Raw genomic sequence first — 20,728 nt, 5'->3', positions numbered from 1 at the left:
GCTTCAGTTTCCTCATTTGTAAAAGGGAGGGTTACAGTCCTAGGGCCCTGTTATTCTGAGATGCTCACGCTTTCTGCAGGTCTAAAACGACAGACAGACAGAACGTCAGGGTCTTTGACGTGGTGCCATTTGCATCTGAGGCCTCCCTGACTTCTCAGGCTCCTTGCTGCTCCCACAGCAGGTGGCTGACGTTCTTAGATGTGATGCAATGACACTATCCTTCCAAAAAGGCTGTTTTCAGCAAACTTGCACCCAAAGTACAAGACAAGACCCTAAGGCACCCACAATACACCCATTATCAACTCTCCATTTTTCCACATAACAAAGTAAAAGCATTGTAAGGTGGAGCCAAGCCAAACTCAACTTCTTCACTGTCATACTTTTTTTTTTTTGCTTAATGAAACTTAGGAGAAAAGAAAAGAGTGAATACTCAACACTCCTCCCTCTTTTCAAAGGTCAACTCTGAAAACCGGATAATAATATTTACCAAACAGGATAGGTCTGAGGCATTGGGCTAGAAGCTCTGCATGCCTTTTCTCATTAGGTTCTCATATAGGCCCATTTTACAGAGGAGGAAATTGAGGCTCCAGGAGTTTGGTGATCTGCTGGTACATGCGGAGGGGCCATGTCAGATCCATGTCCCACTCTGACTGCAGAGTCCGCACTCTCATTCCTACCAGAGACGTCTCCAGCCCAGAGAGCCAGTCCCCCAGCCACTGCAGGAAAGCGTTCTGCAGTCCACTCTCCAGTGACGCTTTCTGTGGCTTCAAACGACTGACATGATCGGCCCTTCTGCTGAAAAGCTAGGAGGCATTCTGAAAAATCAATACTGGCTTCTGCAAGAAGCAGCCTTGCCCAAAGCTAATTGAAAGCCATCTGAACATTTTCAGAACTGTGGCCATAATCATCTGTCTTGCTGCATTCCACATCCCAACATGCAACTGCAGTAAATCACTTCAAAATCACTTCTACATGGTCACTCATACAAAACAGAAGGCCATGGTGTTTTTTGTCATTGCCCTGTAGGTCCTCCATCTAAACTCAGAGCACTGGTATTATGGTTGCATAATAGGCAGCTTGCTGACATTACTACTTTAAAGTACCACTTCTTCAGAGTTTATCTCAAGCCATTTTAAATTCCGTTCAGCTCTAACTTGCTAAACAACTTTATGTTCAGAAACGATGTCCTCTGCTGCACCAACAAGCTATATTGGAAAGTACAGTTGTTTGGGTTTAAAAAGCATATTGGAAAACTTTGATTCTACCATTTAGAGGGCCATATTTAGGGTGGCAATGAGAAGGGGAAGTTATAGGAAGTTATATGGCTTATTGCAATATATTAATCTAGAAAACTAAAAGATATATATTTTGATATCTAATCTGGACTAATGGTGTGGACTTGAGACTTCAATTTCATTTACCATAAATGAATCCAATGACCAAATCATTGTTCAATATAGCTTTGCGAAACCAAATGATCAGTTTACCCCATCTCTAGAGACGATAATAACTCAAAGAAGAAACTGGCAAACCGGGTAGGGTGGATATTTTGCTCTGATTCAGTGTCTATCCACTCCCACTTCTCCTGGCCACAGAAGCTCTATTTCGCTTTAGAGGACCCAGTGAAGCTACCTCCAGAATGCGTCTTGGGATGGGGAAGACGCAGGTTGAACCCATCAGTACATCATTCCGTGTGTCTCAGTTATGAGTTCAAGTCAGCCCAAAATGGGTAATCAGGTCAAGGAGAAGCAAACCTGGGGCTTTGTTTGAGCTACTAGGAAATTAGCCTTTCTCTTTGCTAGGCGTGAATGAAGAGGGTGATGGGACTGAACCTGCCTCAGGCATCTTGTAAACGTGTGGAGCTCAGAAAGGAGCCAACCAGAGGAACACAGAAGCAGAGTCAAGAAACACACAGCCCAGTCAACTCCTGCTGAAACCGTTTCCTGAAAGTCCCATCAAAAGATGCCTCTGGTGACCTCCCCTAACTGCAAGGGAGACTGGGAACGCAGTCTTTGGCTGGGCACATTGCCCTTGAATAAAATCAGAGTGTGTTACAAGGAAGGAGGAAAGAACGAGTATTGGGTGGCAACTAGTAGTCTCTTCTGTGCCTGTCTGGGTTGGTTTTCTGTGCTTACGACAGAAAACAGATATCCCATATATGTAAAGGAGGTATTACATATTTCAGGGTTATAAATTAGAGATCAAGTTAAAACACACAAGCACTTCATTTGTAAAATCTTTCATTAGGGTAACCTGATTTTTCTTTTATAGTAGATTCATTTGAAATTATTACTCAATTTAAAAATACGGTGTCTACAACTAAAAGTGCAGGCTTGGCAGGGCTGGCCTGGTGGCGTAGCGGTTAAGTTTGAGCACTCCACTTCAGCTGCCCGGGCTTCACAGGTTCGGATCCCAGGCACAGACCTATACACTGCTCATCAAGCCACGCTGTGGTGGTGGCCCACATACAAAATAGAGGAAGACTGGCACAGACATTAGCTCAGGGACAATCTTCCTTAAGCAAAAGGAGGAAGATTGGCAGTCAATCTTCCTCACTCTACCCGCTCCCCCCCGCCAAAAAAAGCAGGCTCAGCAAGCATGTGCAGCAGCCCAATTTTGCATATTCAATGTAGATACTGAGAAAAATGTTGCTAAAAATGTTAAATATCCTAATTTCTTCTTAAATTATAGGGAAAAATCATACTACATATTTATGAGTTCACTGGTTCTAGGCAGGAATTTTTCTGTTTTCTGTTTCAAATTTTGCTTTAGACTTCTATAGGTTAGGTTAGAAATAACAAATGTAGGAATCTTTGAATTGACATTTAGTTCTCAGGGGATAGCTTTAAAGACTGCAGAATAATGGAAGTAGCTGCTTTTAAGAATTTATTCACCAGTCTCAAAGACACATCATAGATTAGAGGATAGACAGAATGCTAACACAAGATTCTCTCTGAAATTATGTAGTGTGGCATGAGAAGAGGAAGATAAACAAGAAAACAACAATTGACTGGACCAAGAGAGATAACAGGTAAGGCAGACACTGGGCTGGATTGCTAACAGATGCTCCGCCTTCGGTCTTGGGAGATGTAGGCAACAATAAATGACCTTTGCAGATCATATTCATATAATTTCAGAGCTGGAAGGAGGCTCGAAAACCAGTGAATTCAACCCTCTCACTTTACAGAGGAGAAAAACTTAACCCTAAAATGAATGGGTCACCTCTCTAACGCTCCACAAGTCCATGGCAGAGCCAGGATCAAAACACCGCTTCCTAACTCATGGCTCCAAACTCTTTCCACTAACGTCTATTTCAGAAGTTACAGAGTTAGGAAGTCGGTCTGCCAGAGGTGTACTGCAACTTACCTCTAGGTTTACTGTGAACTTGTTCTGAATTCTATTTTTAAAGGTAGGAGAAAATTGATTGCAATACCATGATATCTGCCAAGAGTGAATAATGAGGTAAAATATACAACATCTCACCTCACTGAACTGACCCAGGCCCAGGGGGTGTGGACAGACAGAGGCCTGCATGATGCCAAAGCAACAGGCTGACAGGTTGTCAGCATTTAATGGCTGGTGGGAATTTTATTTTCTAATGGAAGGGAATTCTTGGTCACTGTCTGTATCAGCTGATTCTCACCTGCTGCCGAAGCTCCCCTGAAACTCTGAGCAGTTCTCAATAGGCGCTCCCCAAAAGTTCGAAACTAGAGTAATCGGGCCGGCCCCCTGGCTGAGTGGTTAAGTTCGCGCGCTCCACTTCAGTGGCCCAGGGTTTCGCTGGTTCGGATCCTGGGCGCGGACATGGCACCACTCATCAGGCCACACTGAGGTGGCGTCCCACATGCCACAACTAGAAGGACCCACAACTAAAATATACAACTACGTACTAGGGGGACTTGGGGAGAAAAAGCAGAAAAAAAAAAAGATTGGCAACAGTTGTTAGCTCAGGTGCCAATATTACACACAAAAAAAACTAGAGTAATCAACAAATGACAGAAAAACGAGATCATCTGAAGGCCTCTCTTCAGTGTAGCAGAATACAGAATCAAGGTTAATCTTGCAGACCGGGTCAGTCTGAGTGTACTGCAAATAATAAGATGAATCCTTGTTACTAATCTACTTTCATCACTTGGCAGCTGGCAAATATGAGAAATGCAGGAAGGCCCCCCACTCAGCAGTTTCTCTGAGTAAACCCAGGAAGTGTAGACCTGGGATTTGGGAGCAGGAAGAAACCCCAGAGACGGTCTAATAAGTTGAGTTCCTGCATTTTGCAGAGATCAGGAAGAAAGCTAATAATCTCAGCTAAACCAGGGGTATGAAAGAGCAGTTACTGTGCTCAACACACATGTTCAGCTGAAATATGTCTAGTAGCAGTGTCTCACTATACAACTGTCACATGTTTAACTACTCTGTTACTGTTGTACGTATAAGCAATTCCCTGTTTACCCTGTTATAAACAATGATGAGATGAACATCTTTGTGGCTAAAATCTTTGCACACGTCCTTATTTCCTTAGCATAAATTTAAAGAAATAAAATTCCTGTGAAAAAACAGTGAACACGTTTTAAAGGATTAAAAGAGATACATTTGCCAAACTGCCTTCTGCCCGGGGAGTCAGACAGTGTAATTTACTTCAGTTACATGCGTATCAAGTGCCCTGATCAGTTCAGCACTTCATGAGGAGAAACTCTGAAGGCACATTTGGCTTGGTCAAGGGTGACAGATGTGCTTCTATCTATAATTCTGGTGAATGTCAACTACAGACCCTTAGTCAATTAGAGGATTTCAGACTCGGAGCTCCCTACTTACACACCTCCAGCCAGGACTGACTCACACATTCCACTTTGACTCTTTCTCAGGGATGTGAGGCCTTTCCCCTCCTGTGTTAAGTACTCAACATTCTTAAAGAGATTCTAGACGGTTAGTCCCTGGCAACATTCTTGTAGTGCTCTGATTACATGCATCAGCTAGAAAATCTATCATCGAAGGTATGCACCCAATTAGACTCCAGAACCAGTTTGCAGTTTGACATTTTAATGAAATGTTAGAAACATCTGAAGTTCAGGCAAAATCAACAAGTACCTGCAAGACCAAAGAGAAGATGTGGAATGTGTGGTCAGACTACACATTTGCTTTTAAATTTTTTACTTATTCATTTTTATTCCACCTGATTCCAAAAAGGACTTAAAACAGCTTTTCTTTTTAAATGTGTTTTCTAAATTGGACATTTTCACATCACTGAGGCTGCCAACCTCTTTCCTAACATAAGGATATTCTTCTATCATAACTCCTTGCTATATTTGGAGACTGAATGACAAGGATGTTGTTCTTACCCAGAAAAGAGGAAAAAATAACTCATCATGGTCAGGAATCCTGCCTGGAAGATCCCCTAAACATTGACCTGAGGGATGCAGGACAGTCCGCTAAAAACCAGGAAGAGCTCAATTTCCAGGATGCATGAAAGCTCCAAAGAATCACAAAATCAGGCATTTGGCTGGTCACTTCCCCCAAGGACCGTAAGAACTCAGATCCCCGACATCCTGACGTGTGGGGGGACTGTGAGCAGGGAAGGTGGGCCCAGCACCCAAGGGAGGAGGGCAGCTCCCACCTCCCCGAGGCCCGCTGCAGGGAGCACCCATCCTGTCCCGTCTGGATCGTCCTTCTCAGTCTCCTCGCTCTCTCTCTTCCCAGGCCCCCCTACTCTCCTAGCACCACCCTTCAGACCTCTCTGGGGCCTGGCCCTGGTCTCCTGTCCCACATTTTGAAGCATCGTTTGTTTTTCGTTGTGGCCTTTCTAAATAAATCCTCATCTTTGGCCTTGATTTCCACCTCTCTTCATTGGCCTAAACCTTGCCCAATGTCTCTTCTGTTTTGGGGCCCCAGACCCAATATCACACGCTGAAGGACCCTTCAGGACAAGTCCCCGGGTATGTGGTGAACAGACTTGGAAGAAAATTCACTGTGCCTGATTCAGAAAAAAAGGGAGGCGTGTCTGGCGCTACATCGATGGGGCTTAAAGGGAACGGACACCACTGGACTTGCCCGGCACGTTCAAGTGCTCTGCTGTGTTCTGCCTACGCTCTAAATACTCCCAAATGCCATCATTTTGGAATAAAATGTTCATTTTCATTGTGAAACCTGAGGTTTTCTGAAACTTCAAGAAAAACACGCAGTTTTTCATCTGAACCAGCAGGATATCCAAGGAGCAAGGGCCAAACTCAATAGTAAGACCCACTCGACTAACAAGGTGTCGACCTCGCGCTGCTGACTCAGCGCCTCGCCGTCAGCTGAGCCCCTCCAAACAACTGTCTTATTCGACCCTCCCCACCGCTTGGTACGGTAGGCGTTACTCTTCCCACCTGGAGATGAGCAAACAGACTCCATCCAGCAGGCTACCATATGGGCCGAGTCACCGAGGCAGCCACTCGGTGGCAGAGAACGGGACCCTGAGCCAGAGCACCTGGTGTGCTCCAGGCCCTGCCCACTGGGAGCTGTGTGATGGCGGGCAACTTCCTGGCCTTCACTGTACCCCGGAGTCTACATCGTAAAACGCAAATGACAACACTGACCCTCGCCACAGGGCTGGTGGGAGGATTAGCTGAGTTGACACATTAAAGCAGTGACAGAATTAGGAGGCCAGTCGGCCAGCGCCCCGCACCCAGAAGCACTGAAGAAACGTTTGCTGGACGCACGTCCCAGAGCTACACGTTTGAGGCCCTACGAGGTATCCTTATCTTGAACAAGCACACCGCTTCTGTGATGTACGAGAAATTAGCTGGTTCTCACAAAAGGAAAAACACTTGCTAAAAGGAAACTTGAGCTGCATATAATGACTCAAAAAGGAAGAAAAGGGAAAAAGTTCAAGTGCAGCTTCTCAAAAGAATCCCATTTCTTTTTGTTTCCAGAAAAACACTGTTCACCATCTAAGTCTGTTCAGCCATGTCAGAGCTCAATGAGAGGTGAGGCTTATGGAAGGAATAGTGCTGTGGCCATGGTGACTGCCTGGAGCCCATTCCGAGGCCTGGGCCCTGATGCACACCTGCGGCCCTTCCCTGGGCCAGCCCCGGCCGGTCGTCCTCACCGCCCGGGGACTTCTGTGAAGACAGGAGAACAAGGATGCAGCTGGCAGCTCAGCCCCGAGAGCCGATCGCCCAGGGAGGAGAGCAGGCGGGCGGCACAGAATGGACCCGGACACGTTTTTCTCATTCCCAGGTTCTGGCAGCCATGGGGGTGAAAAAAGGGGCTGAAGCACAGAGAATGTGCAGAGAATGCAGTGTCGGAGGACAGGAAGGAACAGAGAGACTAACCAAGACACTGGGTTGGCAGAAAAAAACGCAAGTGGCTGGAATAACTACAAGAAAAGGACCAGATTGCAGAAGACACCACAGCAGCAAAGAGAGTCATGGCAGAGAAGTTCTGGAAAAGGAGGTCTGTCAGAGGACCATAACGGAGGCCACATAAGACCAGGAATGAGCCACTTCTCAGGCCAGTTCCAGTGCACGTGAGGGACTGGGGATGGCCACAGTGGGGCTCGTAGCTGTCATCTACAGACCCATGTGATGTGGGTCAAGGTCCTTCCTAGAAATTACACTTCCTTCTAAAGCATCGCATGAAGCACACCTCTAGTGGCACAAGTGTGGACCGGAGGGTTCAAAAGTCAAGTGCAATGTGAAGGCACCCAAGTAAGGACCTCGGCGTTTCTGACTCAAGACTTACATGTGAAAAATGAAATCTCATTTGAAACAGGAACATGTTCAGCATTAAAACACAAAGTTATGGACTGTTGTTCAGCCCAGAAGTTCCACATGTCACAAGTGTAAAAATACCAACATGAGTATATTTGTGTAGCACTTTAAATTTTATAAAGAATTTTTATAAAAGTGATCCTCTGTCACACATGGATGTTTTTCATGCTCCAATAAGACATGTTATTCTTATTATTATAAGTGCCCAAGAATTGACTTTGTTACTGTAAACATTTTTAAATCTATATATACTACTCATAGAATTTTATCTATAAATACTATACCTAAAAGGCAAATGGTGGGTTTTAGGTACTGAATCTATTCTAAAATATCTACTACTTTTCCAGAATAACTAATTAAATATAATTCATGTTAACTGAACTAGGTGTAAACGTTGCAATACTCTGCACAGACCGTTAAGCATGTCTCATTAAGAAGTTTCTAGATTTCTAAACCCTCATACATTCTAAGGGTGTACTACAGATGAATAATTAATTTTTAAAAGAATATATTAAAAGATATCCCTCAAGGGTCTTTAAAAACAGCTCTTAATAGCATAAACAGGAAGCACACTATAAGGTTATGAAATACGGTAGAATCAAAACGATTGTGGCCTATTTCCATAAAGAAGCATGGAAAAAAGAAAAGCTAAAATTACCTCCAGCTTGCTGCGTAAAAATGAAGTGCTATGTCATTAGGCAAGTGTCTGATTTACTCTTTGCCCTATATACAATAAGAACGTGTTGTGGAGAGTCAAGAGTTCACATTAGCATTTTTTAATTTAGGAAAAAGGGGAAATTGTAACCCTTAAGGAACAGTTTTCCGGTTGACAGAGTTCAGCATGCCTGGAGGGCGATGTGTGCTTTGTACCCAAATCTCTATTAAACGTTGTCCTTGATACAAAGATAACACTTCTGACCCGAAGTCAGCCGGGCAATCACTCTGAGATTCTTTTCTTCAGCTCTGACGATAACTTTGTGTTGATCTACCCTCTTTTGTTCATCCGCTTTCCTCTGTGACCGACTGTACATTTGGGAGACAGCTGCCTGGCTTTGCTGAGAAGCCGCAGCTTGGAGGAGGGAAGTGAAGCAGAGAGCCGACCCTTGGCCTTGGCACCAGGCATGAATCAACCGCGGTGTTAAAAGCAAAATTCCATAAAGTAGAAACTGATACTGTCAGTATGGTAAGAACTCTGCAGACCTATTTGCATTAACAAAAGCTGAACCTTTTCATTGAATATGCTAACTTCTGGAGTAATTGAACCTTCTGGAAGGTTCTATCAATTCTTTTTCTACCACTGAGTTTTCAGGTTGCTCCAGGTTTTGGTTTCTCCGAGCCCTTTATTTCCACCACAGCACTCACTCTGGTGAGGCCTTCTGTAGGCCTTATTGCTAGCTATAACTATTGTACTTACTCACTTGGTTTCTCGTTTCTTCATTCTCTGCACCCCTCCACCCCAGAATATCAGCTCCATGTCTTGGAAGATCCCAATCTACTAAAGTTGGGTACTGATTCCTTGATCAATCTGGCCCAGAGTCTATACGGCCCAGTATAAAATTCACCAATACACAGATCACAGAAAGACCCACCTGAACATATTCCTGTTCTCACTCACTGAACATCTCTAATGTACCAGGAAATGGGCACAGCACTGGGAATCCCGGGGAACAGAGCTTGCATCAGACAGTTGGTAGTCTGTTATGGGGCTAGCTGAATATATCACGTACTATCTTGCTAACTCTTTGAGCAGATCACAGAGGAAGAAGAAAAGAGGACATCAGCTGGTTATTCAGAGAGCAAGCTTGTAGAGGACGAAGCCACATCTCCCCTGCTTCTTTGATTCCATCTCCCTAACTCTTAGTTGCTCTAGGTGAGCAACACGTACCTCTTAATTGGCTGCCAGAGCCCTCTTCAAGCTCTCTTTTCAGAAAGCTTTGCAGAAGTCTTATAAACAACTTTGTTATTCCAGAAAATGTTAATGTTCAAGGTACTCCTTTGAAAGAAAAGAAAAATTCCTTTGAGATTGTTTTTTTCTCAGGAACGAGGAATGCAATTAGGCCTATCCTTGGCACTGGGTCAGTTCCCAGAGCCAAGAGATCTCAGGGTTAGAACAAAGCCACCAAGAAGCTTCACTATTGACGATAGCTGCCCTGAGTCCAAGGGTTAAAGTCTGAGAACGTTTCGCCCCTTTACTTTAATTTCCCATGGAAGTAACTTCCAAATACCAAAGCTTAGAGGACCCAGAATACAAAATCCTTTCCATTACTTTATTGAAAAGTTATGTACGCTGTGATTTATTGCTAAAGCTTGTCTTTCAAAGCATTAGTCAGGACACCTGCAAGCCTTTGGACAACAGCTGCCCACACAAGCCCAACATTTCACGGGTCAGCACTTAAACTCTGACGAGGAGGAAATCCTGCCCCCGTGTGAGGCACTGGGTGGGTAACGGATTGAGAGTTCGTTAAAAAGTATGAAGTACAGATTACGTTCTAAATCAGCACTTTGGGAAACGGAGGCTAAGTCAAATGATGATTATTACCATCTCTCTTTCTTTAGTGGTAAGCTTTCTCTAAGAAACGAAGTTTCTTTCTATACAAAGAAAATTTCACTGTGTATTAGCAGTATAAAATTTGGTTATTTCATATGTATACGTGCTTGAAAAACAAGGCATTTCAGCACTCCTTATAGCTTCACAGTGAATAATCCAATGGTCACAGTGCTCCATTCAGGGCTTGTCAGGGCAATATTTGAAAGCAACGTCTAAAGTGTTTTGGAAGATATTCATCAATTTTTCAGGCATATAAACATTTTCATCATTTCTAGTCTTGAAATATTACAAGTAATTTCTCGAGCCCTGGGAGAACAAATGCTGCATATCAAATACCCGTCTGGTGCGAGGAACGGCTGCATACGTCTGCTTAGGGCGGCTGTGATATAGTCAAATACACTGTCACAGGTTCACAGGAGAAAAAAGTTAAGGTCCTTTAGTACTTTGACAACAGGCCTGTGGTAAGCAGACCCTGCACCCCTCTCTGTTTTCTTTCCACCCTGGCATAAAGGTGTCAGGCTGTCAGCGAAGAGAGTGAAGGGTCTCGGCACTAGGAACGCGAGACTGATTTATGCTGTCTTTCTAACAAGAGGTAAAGCAGTAGCTCAAGGCAGAAGTGGAGCTAAACATAAAGAAGCAGCCTAAGTAGAAGGAGGCCCCTCGGGACCTACAGAGAATTTTTAGCATCTAACGAAGGTGATTTCAAGTCCAGTGTCCACCTAAAGAAGAACACGAGAAGTCCAGGCTCAGTTAGGTGTGTTGACATTTATTGAAGAGAACACTCACATATACTCCTGTATTTCTATTTCTTTGCTTCTTTCTATTAAAATTCCTTAAACAAAGTTGAGTCATTAGCAACTACTGCAACATTAATACTGATTATAGGCAGAGGCTCAGAGGGAGCCCTGATTTTCTGAGATGGCCCAGACATGTGGGATTGGAGCTCCCAGGAATCTTGTCCATACTGTGTGACTTTGTCCCCTCAACCGAGGCTGACTGGTCAAAGGTGATCAGGCAACCTAAGCCGGACCAACTAGATTCTCTTTTCTAGGGACCTCAAACTTGCAATCGTGAGCCCAGAGGGTGGCAGTCATCAGCGCTGGACCACATTAACAGCGGTATCTAGAGAAGAGGGCCACAAAACCCTCTGCTGAGACCGCAAGAGCTTTCCCGGTTGTGGCCCCTCACACAGTTTGACGGTTCACCCTTCCCTCAACTGTGAGATACCCCAGGACCCTTCAAATAAAAAAACGTAAAATAATTCTCTTTTAGTTTAAGCTAGTCAGTTTCTGGAGCTTACAATCAAAAGAAACTTGTAGGTTAAGGATATCAGCACTTTAATAAAAAGGTACATTTTGTTAAGGGAGAAGTATAAGGGACGGGATCATAATTCCTTATGTTTGTAGGAAACTCCATTTTACAGATGTTCTCACACGTGATGGCCATGAGGGCCGGGGAAGGTTGCTATTATCACCATAATGACAGAGAAGAGGCAATGGCAGCTCAGAGAGGGTCCCGCCTGTGTGGCCTGGCTGCTGGCAAGGGGCAGGACCAGGCTTAGAACCCAGGTCTGCTGACTGCTGGTGGTCAAGCGCCCTTCCTACTATAAGCCATGAGGCACGTGCCATGTAGCACTTTCTATCACTCCTGCCTTGGGAAAGCCTATCTGATGGTATTCAACTTTTCTTTCTTTAACATACAAAATCCTTAGCTAAAGGGACTCTTACAGAGAATATAAAGAAAACAGAAAAACAGAGCTATTCTGAGTCTGTCTATCTATCTATCCATCTATCTATCTTTTCATTCTCTCCTATGCCAAGTCCAACCCAGTGGCTTGGGAAAAGTTTTAACAAAGAAAAATATATAAGCTATTGCCTTAGTGTTGATGCTTGCTAATAAAAAGAAATCAGGACCGAGAGGTGTCTCCTTGTGATATGGGCAGCAAGTTTACCATCTTCCACCCATTTCAGCTGTGAGCAAGGAGCAGCCCTTGAACCACACGGCAGTGGTGTCCAAGATGTTTTCATCTTATATGTTTTGAATATGTATCCCCAAATATGTTTGGTCGTTTGTTTATAATTCATATATGTATATTATTGTATCAGCACGTTATATACCTTATAAAACATGAACAAAATAGAAAAGGAGAATGACAGAAGTGATGTAATGTTTTCCTAATCACGATTATCTCAAGGCAAATGCAGGGCGAGGTCCATGACTAATTAACCACAGTGGATATAAATCCATACGTCTTCCAGATCATTTAGAATTTTGGTGGCCAGCTTCTTGCCAGATCTGACCCGATGGTCACTGTCATTATCTCATCATGTGGCTGACAAAGAGTTCATGCTAAACCTTCCCATTTTCCCATTGCCTATGATATTAAAACTGTCTTCCATTTACAAGAATTCTTTGCAGAATCTTTTGAAGATTCTGTTAGTTTGTGAGAGTGTGTTAAAACTAAAATATAGAATTTGTAAATCCAGTTAACCAGGCACGATGTATTTCACAAAATAACCAAAGCAGAGGAACCAGCGGGGAAGCCACTTTGAAGGGGGAGCTTCACCTCCCTCCCTCCAGGTGACACCCAACCACCTGACACATGGACCCAGCACTATGCCAGCGTCAACACAGTCACCATCAGTTATCATGATGCTTCAGAATAAAATGAAAGTAAATGCAAGTCCTAATCAATTTCTTTCTCACCCAAATGGATCTTCTCAAGAGCTCCAAGGGGTGCACATTCCACTTTTGAGGCCACTTGCCATGCAGCCAGGAAGCAGCTTACTTCTAGAACCACTTATAATCACAGGAATCTCTAGGCCTAAAACTATGCAGGACAAGGACAAACCAATCCAGGTCAAAAAGATAGTTATTTTGCCTTTTAATATTATGACCTATAACCTACAACCAGAAAAGCACATAAAACATTAATGTTTCATGTAATATACTGGATATTACCCATGCAACTACTAACCCAGTCAAAACACAGAACATTGCCAGCACTCCCAGAGCCCTCCAGGTCCTTTCTCTTCCCCAGCACCCCCTCTCTCAGAGGTAACCACTATCCTGATTCTTCAGTAGTAAATTCATGGCTTTTCTTTATAGTATCGGCCACTTAGGTATGCACCTGTTAGCAAAAGAGTCTAGCTTTGTCTTTTTTCACACTTTATATAAATGGAATAAGATTGCTATGTATTATTTTGTATCTTCTTTCTTACAACATTACGTCTGTGAGATACATCAGTGTTACTGTGTGTACCTCTAGTTTATTCTTTTTTCATGGCTGTATAGTATTCAATCTTATGATTACACCACAACTTATTCATCCATTCTACTACTGATAGATAATTTGGACATTTCTAATTTGAGATTAATACAAACAATGCTGCTAAGAACATTTTACAACTGTTTCTGGATGTACATGAGTATACACTTCTCTAGAATACACACATGCATACACACACACATGAGGGGAATTGCTGGGTCCTATTTAACTTAATTTTAAAAAAAAAACCTAAGGAAAGGTAATTCTAGTGCATGGCTTAGCAATCAGTTTTAATGTTAACTAACTCTTACGTAGCCATGAAGAAACCTCATTAAACGACTAGATTTATCTTTCCCTAGACTTGTACTCCTATACACTCATAAAATTTGAACCATGATATTAAATACATTAAACTCTGTTAAAAAACAGTTTGAAAATTTCAATAGTTTGAAAATTTATTGAAGCCAATACCTCCAAAACTCTCCCCCCAACACATAGATATTTTTTACATATTATAATCACATTTTTCCTTTTAATGAGGGTCAATATTGTGTCTACTGGGGGAACAAAACATTCGTTCAAATTTTAAAGAAATTTTGCACCAAAAGGTTTCAAGTTAACACTCACATTGATCAACCATGGAAAGCCAAAAATGCTAATACTGTAGCGCAATGAGAAGTACAAATACAAATAAGACAGACTAAGTCCAACTGCAGAGTCTCCAACGTTTGATCACCACCACGAGTCATCTCCACATGGACTGCGTACATGGGACATACTTAGATGGCATACGGTGACACCGGCTCATCGGTCTCCCATTGTCTTATTGATAACAGACAGAATCACTAACATTTATTAGAATGTGAGGCACTTTCTGCATATCAGTTCTTATATGCAATGCTATTTGAATCCTCAAAACAACCCTATAAGATAGGTACTATTATTCTTCCCATTTTACCAAAGGAAACTGAGGCACAGAGCGGGAAAGTAACCTGACCGAGGTCCCATGGCTGTACGTAGCAGAGTTGAAAATTAAAAGCAGGCTTCCTGGTGCCTCAGTCCATACTCTACTACACTGCCTGGCAACATGTTAATTTTGCCAACAAGTTGTTGGGATTGTTTTTATTATTTTGATAACAACAGGAATAGTTCTTTAAGAACAGAGCAAAACGCGTGAACCATGGGGGAAAAAAATCTATGTACATTTATTTAGATTTATGAAAATTTTATGAAAATGATTGTAAGCAAGCAACTCTAATTCTGGAAGAACTAATTAAGAAATGAATTAAGGGATTCAGTGGACACCCAAATTAGCCATTAGGGCTCGAAGATCTGGAGTTCTGGTCTAAATCCAGCTTTGGCACGTGCATCCAAAATCAACATGACCAGATAAGTACCACAGCTCACAATTAAAACGGATTTATATGGCTTATGCGTCCAGATGGGAGAGGCCTCTTCCTAATTGAATTCGGACACCTCTTCAGTTATTGTGGGTTTCATTTGCCATCTCCCTGCTCTCTTGTAACTGCTGGCAATAGGATTATGCTGAGGGAGAAATCATTTCAATCAGTGATGTCTGCAGAATGAGCATAAAAAGATAAAAGAAAGTCTTTGAACTGTAATTAGAAAATTCCTTAACTGTGCTCATGTGACATATGTTGGAGACTACCACCAATTGGCAAGACGAGTTACAGCATGGTCGTTCCATGTCACCGCTCTGGGATAAGCAGCCAGTAAAAGTCGTGTTCCAACATGTGATTAGAGGAATCTTTGCAGGCCAAACATTCCTGCTTTCCACCTCTAATATGATTAGTGACAGACAGCTGGAGGTATCTCATTCTCCTGACAGAAATATGATCAGAATTGTTTTCAATTGGTACATCTTTCCATCAAGCTGTTTGGTGCCTTCCAGCAGAATAATCAGAGTTTCTGATTATTTGGTACATTCCAAGAAAAGAGGAATTGATTTTGCCCTTGCTTGTCTGACGGGGGAGAAGGCTGCCAGAATTTACATAGTAACTCATCAGTGGCCTAATGGAAAGAAAAACCAAGCAGTGTGTATGTGACACAAAGAGCGAGAGAGAGACAGAGAGAGAGAGAGAGAGACAGAGAGAGAGAGAATCAACCAGTAGTTTCCATAATAATTCTCTTTGAACTACTACAAAGAAAGTATTTTCATGGTGATTCAGATTTCACATATGAGGAAGTAAAATATTCTATTCCATTCACGGAAAACAACCAACTCCCACCAATATTAACGGCTCTTTTCAAAAAGTTACAGCCACTTTACCACTAAAGTTTCAGGGTTATGGAGAAAAGAATCAAGTTTATATAAAACATTATGAAAATATGCAGGTGCGACAAGACCTCATTAATTTGGACTACCTCAATTTGGAATTCACAATCATTTGACAGGGTCTGAACCAGAGATGATCTTTTCATGACTATACGGCTTGCTAAGCAGACTAATTTAAATAAGCAAGACTGCTGGAGGAAGAAATAAAAATATTTCGGAGGAAGTGTGATGAACCAAAAATAACAACACGCTTCCTGTCCAGCAAATACTTTTGATGAACCCATTCAAATACAATAACTGTAACAATAATAATTACCATGGAAACCAATGTCAGTCTTGTACAGTTCACTCTAAACACATGAGCTGGACATACCCCAACCCTGTGAGATGGGTATAATGAGCTCATCTCAGAGAGGAAAAAGCCGGGGCTCAGGGAGGCAGGTGGCACGCAAACACCACACGATTCCTGGGCAGCAGAAGCAGGGTGTGAAGCCAGGCTGCCTGGCTCAAAGGCCTGTGTCCTTCCACTCCCACTCAAGGCTCAGTGAGCACTGGAGGTTGTGAGTCAGACGTCTGGATTCGTTGGCGCAAGTTCTTCAACAATGGCAACAATAGCGAAAATGGGAATCACTGCGGGGTGGGAAGGCCTGTTGCTCTTCACCATGATCCCTTTCTACATCTCAAGGGCATCTACAGAAGACTTTTTTTCTGGTACTTTGAAGTATTTTCCATGCGTGAAACTACTCTGAAGAAATCCACAGAAATGCCGATGCAGGCGAAGAAGCGGAGGTAGGTGGGGCAGGAGTGCCCAAGCCCACCGCCCCTTCCCCACCCCATCACGAGGGACTTCAGTCTACACCACAATAAACAAGGACTCTGGGGTTGCAACCCCAAGAGGCTGACAAAGCCTGTGACCAGGCCTCCGGGAGTCAGTGGAGGCACAGGCCCAGCTGGCCATGCTCGGGAGGAAGACATGGGGAAGGGAAGGACCATCTCCACTTACCTGGGAAGCCACGGAGATGCTCCTAAAAGCAGCCTGGGTCCTGGAGTGCTCTAGGGAAAAAGGAAATTTGGGAGGTCAGATCTCACATTCAGCAGCTACACAGCCCACTTCCATCACTCCCACACCCAAGCACATGATCTGGAGTGAGGCAGACATGGGCCTTACCCATGACTTAGAGCTGTGTAGGTAGAGAACCTCTCTGTGTCTCAGTTACTCAACTGTGCAATGGGGGTAATAACAGTACTTTCCTCAGAGAGCTGTTGAGAAGACTGGATAATATGATATAATATTACAATAGTAATATTTTAATAACAACAATAGCTAACATTTATCCCTTGCTTAGAAATTGCCTGGCATTGCTCTAGGGCTCCAAATGGGCTAACTCTTCAATACTCTGAGGGAGGCACTTTTACCATTAGTATTTTGCAGATGTTGAAAACGAGGCACTGAAAGGTCAAATCACCTGTCTCATAAAAATATGCGGGACAAGTGCTGGAGCTGGGATTCTAACTGTGACCATCTGGCCCTAGAGCCTGGACTCTAAACCACAACCACGTCCTGCCTAATTTATCACAAACAAATGGTAGCTATTGTTATTACTGTTGCTTAATATCCCCTCTCCAAGAGATAGGCTATAATACCCACACAACACCAGGGAACTTGCCATTCAGCTAGTAATCACTAAAGCAGAGAGACGGGGGCCAAGGTCATCAACCAACCAACCAATCACTCAGCAAGTCAACAATCGCTTCAAGTGTCCCTGAGAATCACTGAGCATCCAAGCCTCCATTAAGCACTGTGTGGGGCTTCAAATGCTCCGGTGACTGATCCTGCAGAAGCAGCTCAACCTCCATGAAACATCCGGGGAACGACAACAAGGAGGGAGCTCTGGAAAGGACAGGACGGGACCTCAGGATGCTGGACACTGTGCCTGGCTCAGCAGCAACTTTCTAGGTGACCTTCTGCAAGTCAGCTGACCTCTCCAGGTTTCACCTTTAAATGAGAGGACTGACCTAGAAGCTCTTAAATCTTGAGATTCTAATCTACAATTCTATTCTGACTTTCTTTCAATCAGATTAACTTCTCCCCAACATTCCATTTTTGAGAGAATGTATTATAACCCTTCATTTATCTAACAAACATTGCTAGAACACAACGCCAGGCACCGTGAATAGTGCCCAGGACATCAACACAAGACGCAGCCCACACTTTGTAATCAGCTCTGTGAGCATGATGAAGTTATATGGTAGGAAATCTTGGCAATCAGGAGACCAGGGAAGAGGGCAGCCCTGAGGACAACTGTGCATGCCCAGTCTGCCCCAACCTGAACCCTGGTAGTGGCCCCAAAGAATTCTGCACCTATCCAAGATCCAGGATCCCCGTGTCCCAGGTGCCCAGCAGTCTGGGGGAGGGAACACCATGCTAAGATGATGGAGCAGATAAAAATATCTGTGAAAAATATGGCAGAAACCCGACAACAAGCAAGAAGCTTGGGTTGCAGGTTAGGGTTGTTTTCTAAAAGTAATAGTGTTGTATGCAATAAACCAGAGTGATGAGAACTCAGCTGGCACTTAACTACTTGACTTTCTTGACTTTAATAAAAGTACACCAACAGCCATTTTGAAAGCGATCTTTTCTTTTATGCATGCGTGTGTGTGTGTGTGTGTGAGTGCACACGCATGCCTGCTTCTTTGAAAAACACTTCAACACAAGACGCTACTGACTTTATTTAAAGATCAGTTCATCACACTTAAGATATATTTGCTTTCACCAAAACTCCTTGGAGGGGAATAATTCAGTGAGTATAATACTTCCATTAAAAAGAAATTGATTTTAAAAGATGTTTTTCAAACTTTTGACAAAAACAGTTTTCTGATTTTCTTTATGTACCACAAAAGGCAAACATTGTTGTGTTGACAATGTAATAAATAACACGAGTTGTCAAATGAGATATTAAACATTTATAGATTTAATTTTTAATAAAGACTTTTAAACAACCCCAAAATATCCATCAATCTTTGACATGGGAGGAAGTAGCGCATTGGCGAATTCCATCTTCTACCACAACAGAAGTCAGCAGAGACGCTTCTGCTTCTTAGAGAGGGCAATGATGGTGTTCTGTACAGGATGGTTAAATATTTGCAGCATATGATTTTAGAAGGCATAAAATGGTAGAACATATAAAAATGTATTATTTTGATAGATATTCAAGTAACGGATGCACTGTCTTTGCTATGTCTCTGCCAAAGGTACCCCGAGCGTGAGAGTCGATAGAGAATCCGGTTCCTAAATTGGCTCTGAAAGGGATTCCAAAAATGTTTTAAGCAACAGCAATACAGTTGGAGTATGTGCATAAACTTCAAAGACGACGAACAGTACTTTTTTGGGAATATAAATTATAGCTTTCTTAAGCCTACAAAGAAAAAAATTAAAATTTTAGTAGTCATTATCCCTGTGGTGAAGAATTATGGGTGATTTTTTCTTCTTTACAATTTTCTCTTCTTTCCAAACTTCCTAAAATGAGCATGTGTTACTTTAACGATTTGAAAAAAAAAGATTTTTCAATCTCATGATATGTTATGGAAAATCGCCTGATGTAAAAAGTGAAAAGGCTTTGGAATCAGCCAAACTTGGGTTCAAATCCCTGCTTATACACTTTCTAGCTTGGTGCTCTCAGGTAAGTTACTTAGAAGCCCACAGCATACATAAGATGGAAGTAAAAACACGTGCCTGAAAGCATCATTTTGACTACTAGAGATGAGATACTGTTAAGTGCTTAGCACAGAGTAGGAGCCCAAAAATGACAGCCACTCTTCTATCCATAGTACACAGGGAAGAGAAGCTAGGCTTTTCTGATAACAGTAAATAAATCTGTTGGTGTTTATAAGTTGATGCTTCAGATCATTTGTTTATAGAAATATTGTGAGTTTCTAACAAGCAACTTTCAGAAATCTTCTAACAGTTAAAAGTTCAGAAAAAGAGCAAGAAGGAATGGGGTTCAATCCCCCTCTCCCTTCCAACGCGATTCCTAGATTCCTACAGTCCGAGACTCTCAGTTCACTGGTACCTGCTACTCTGGGGCTGTGTTCAGAAATCCTCTGGTTGGGACGGGAGTTGGGAGAAGGTTAAAACGGACCCACTGGAGCAGAGTGAAAGAAACCAGAGCTACCACAATCAAGACCTTTTCACACCAGCATTCCTCAGGACTAAAGAGTACAAAGTAAATGATGGGACTGCTTAAACGAAGGCTGAGGGACACGATCATAGATTCTCTGGCTTTTTTTTTTTTAAGGTAGCTATGTTGATATTTTCATTCTATTCATCTGAAGGTAGTTTTATCAGTTAGGTTTATGATAAAATATATGTACTCAACAAAATATGGCTGTTGGGGATATGTTGCCCTTGGATATATGTTGCTGTATCTTGACTACAGCAAGAAATATTGATTTAACTGGCTTTAATATCAAGTCAGGTATTTGTTGACACATGGTAACGAAAAATATCAAAACCATGAAAAGCTTGATATATAGGTCAAATCCCATTTCGGCTCACTCCAAGGGACTGTCCCAAGTCCTGTGTTGTACTAGAATTGTGTTCTAACGCTGCTTGCCAGAGTCACAGATAACAGGAATATTCATTATAATGGGATTTGCTACATAAATGAATGTTAGCATAGATTTTTATGTAGTACAATTTACTGTAGAAAGTAGAGAGAAAAAGAATCATTATGTACTTAACCTCTCCCTTCCCTCAACTCTGGAGGCCACCTTACTTCTGTCTCAGGTACATAATGTTTTCTCCTTTTCGAAGTCTGATTACTCTTTGTTCCTCTCACAGTGCCTGGTACAGAGCAGATGCTCAAGAA

The 20,728-nt window shown here is 42.6% G+C and overlaps 1 protein-coding gene across 16 annotated transcripts in view; it reads right to left on the bottom strand.

The window, feature by feature from the left end:
* SPATS2L (spermatogenesis associated serine rich 2 like) overlaps positions 1-20,728 on the bottom strand; it is a 166,451-nt gene that overhangs the window by 124,645 nt on the left and 21,078 nt on the right. For all 16 annotated transcript variants that reach the window (XM_014832461.3, XM_014832466.3, XM_044768494.2 and 13 more), the window contains exon 2: positions 16,864-16,913. The gene's annotated coding sequence lies outside the window, so the exon portion shown is untranslated. The remainder of the gene's footprint in view (positions 1-16,863; positions 16,914-20,728) is intronic.

The sequence above is a fragment of the Equus asinus genome, chromosome 4 (assembly GCF_041296235.1).
Source record: "Equus asinus isolate D_3611 breed Donkey chromosome 4, EquAss-T2T_v2, whole genome shotgun sequence".
NCBI lineage: Eukaryota > Metazoa > Chordata > Mammalia > Perissodactyla > Equidae > Equus > Equus asinus.
Note: the sequence above shows the minus strand (reverse complement) of the source record. Positions and strands in the feature narration are given on the sequence as shown.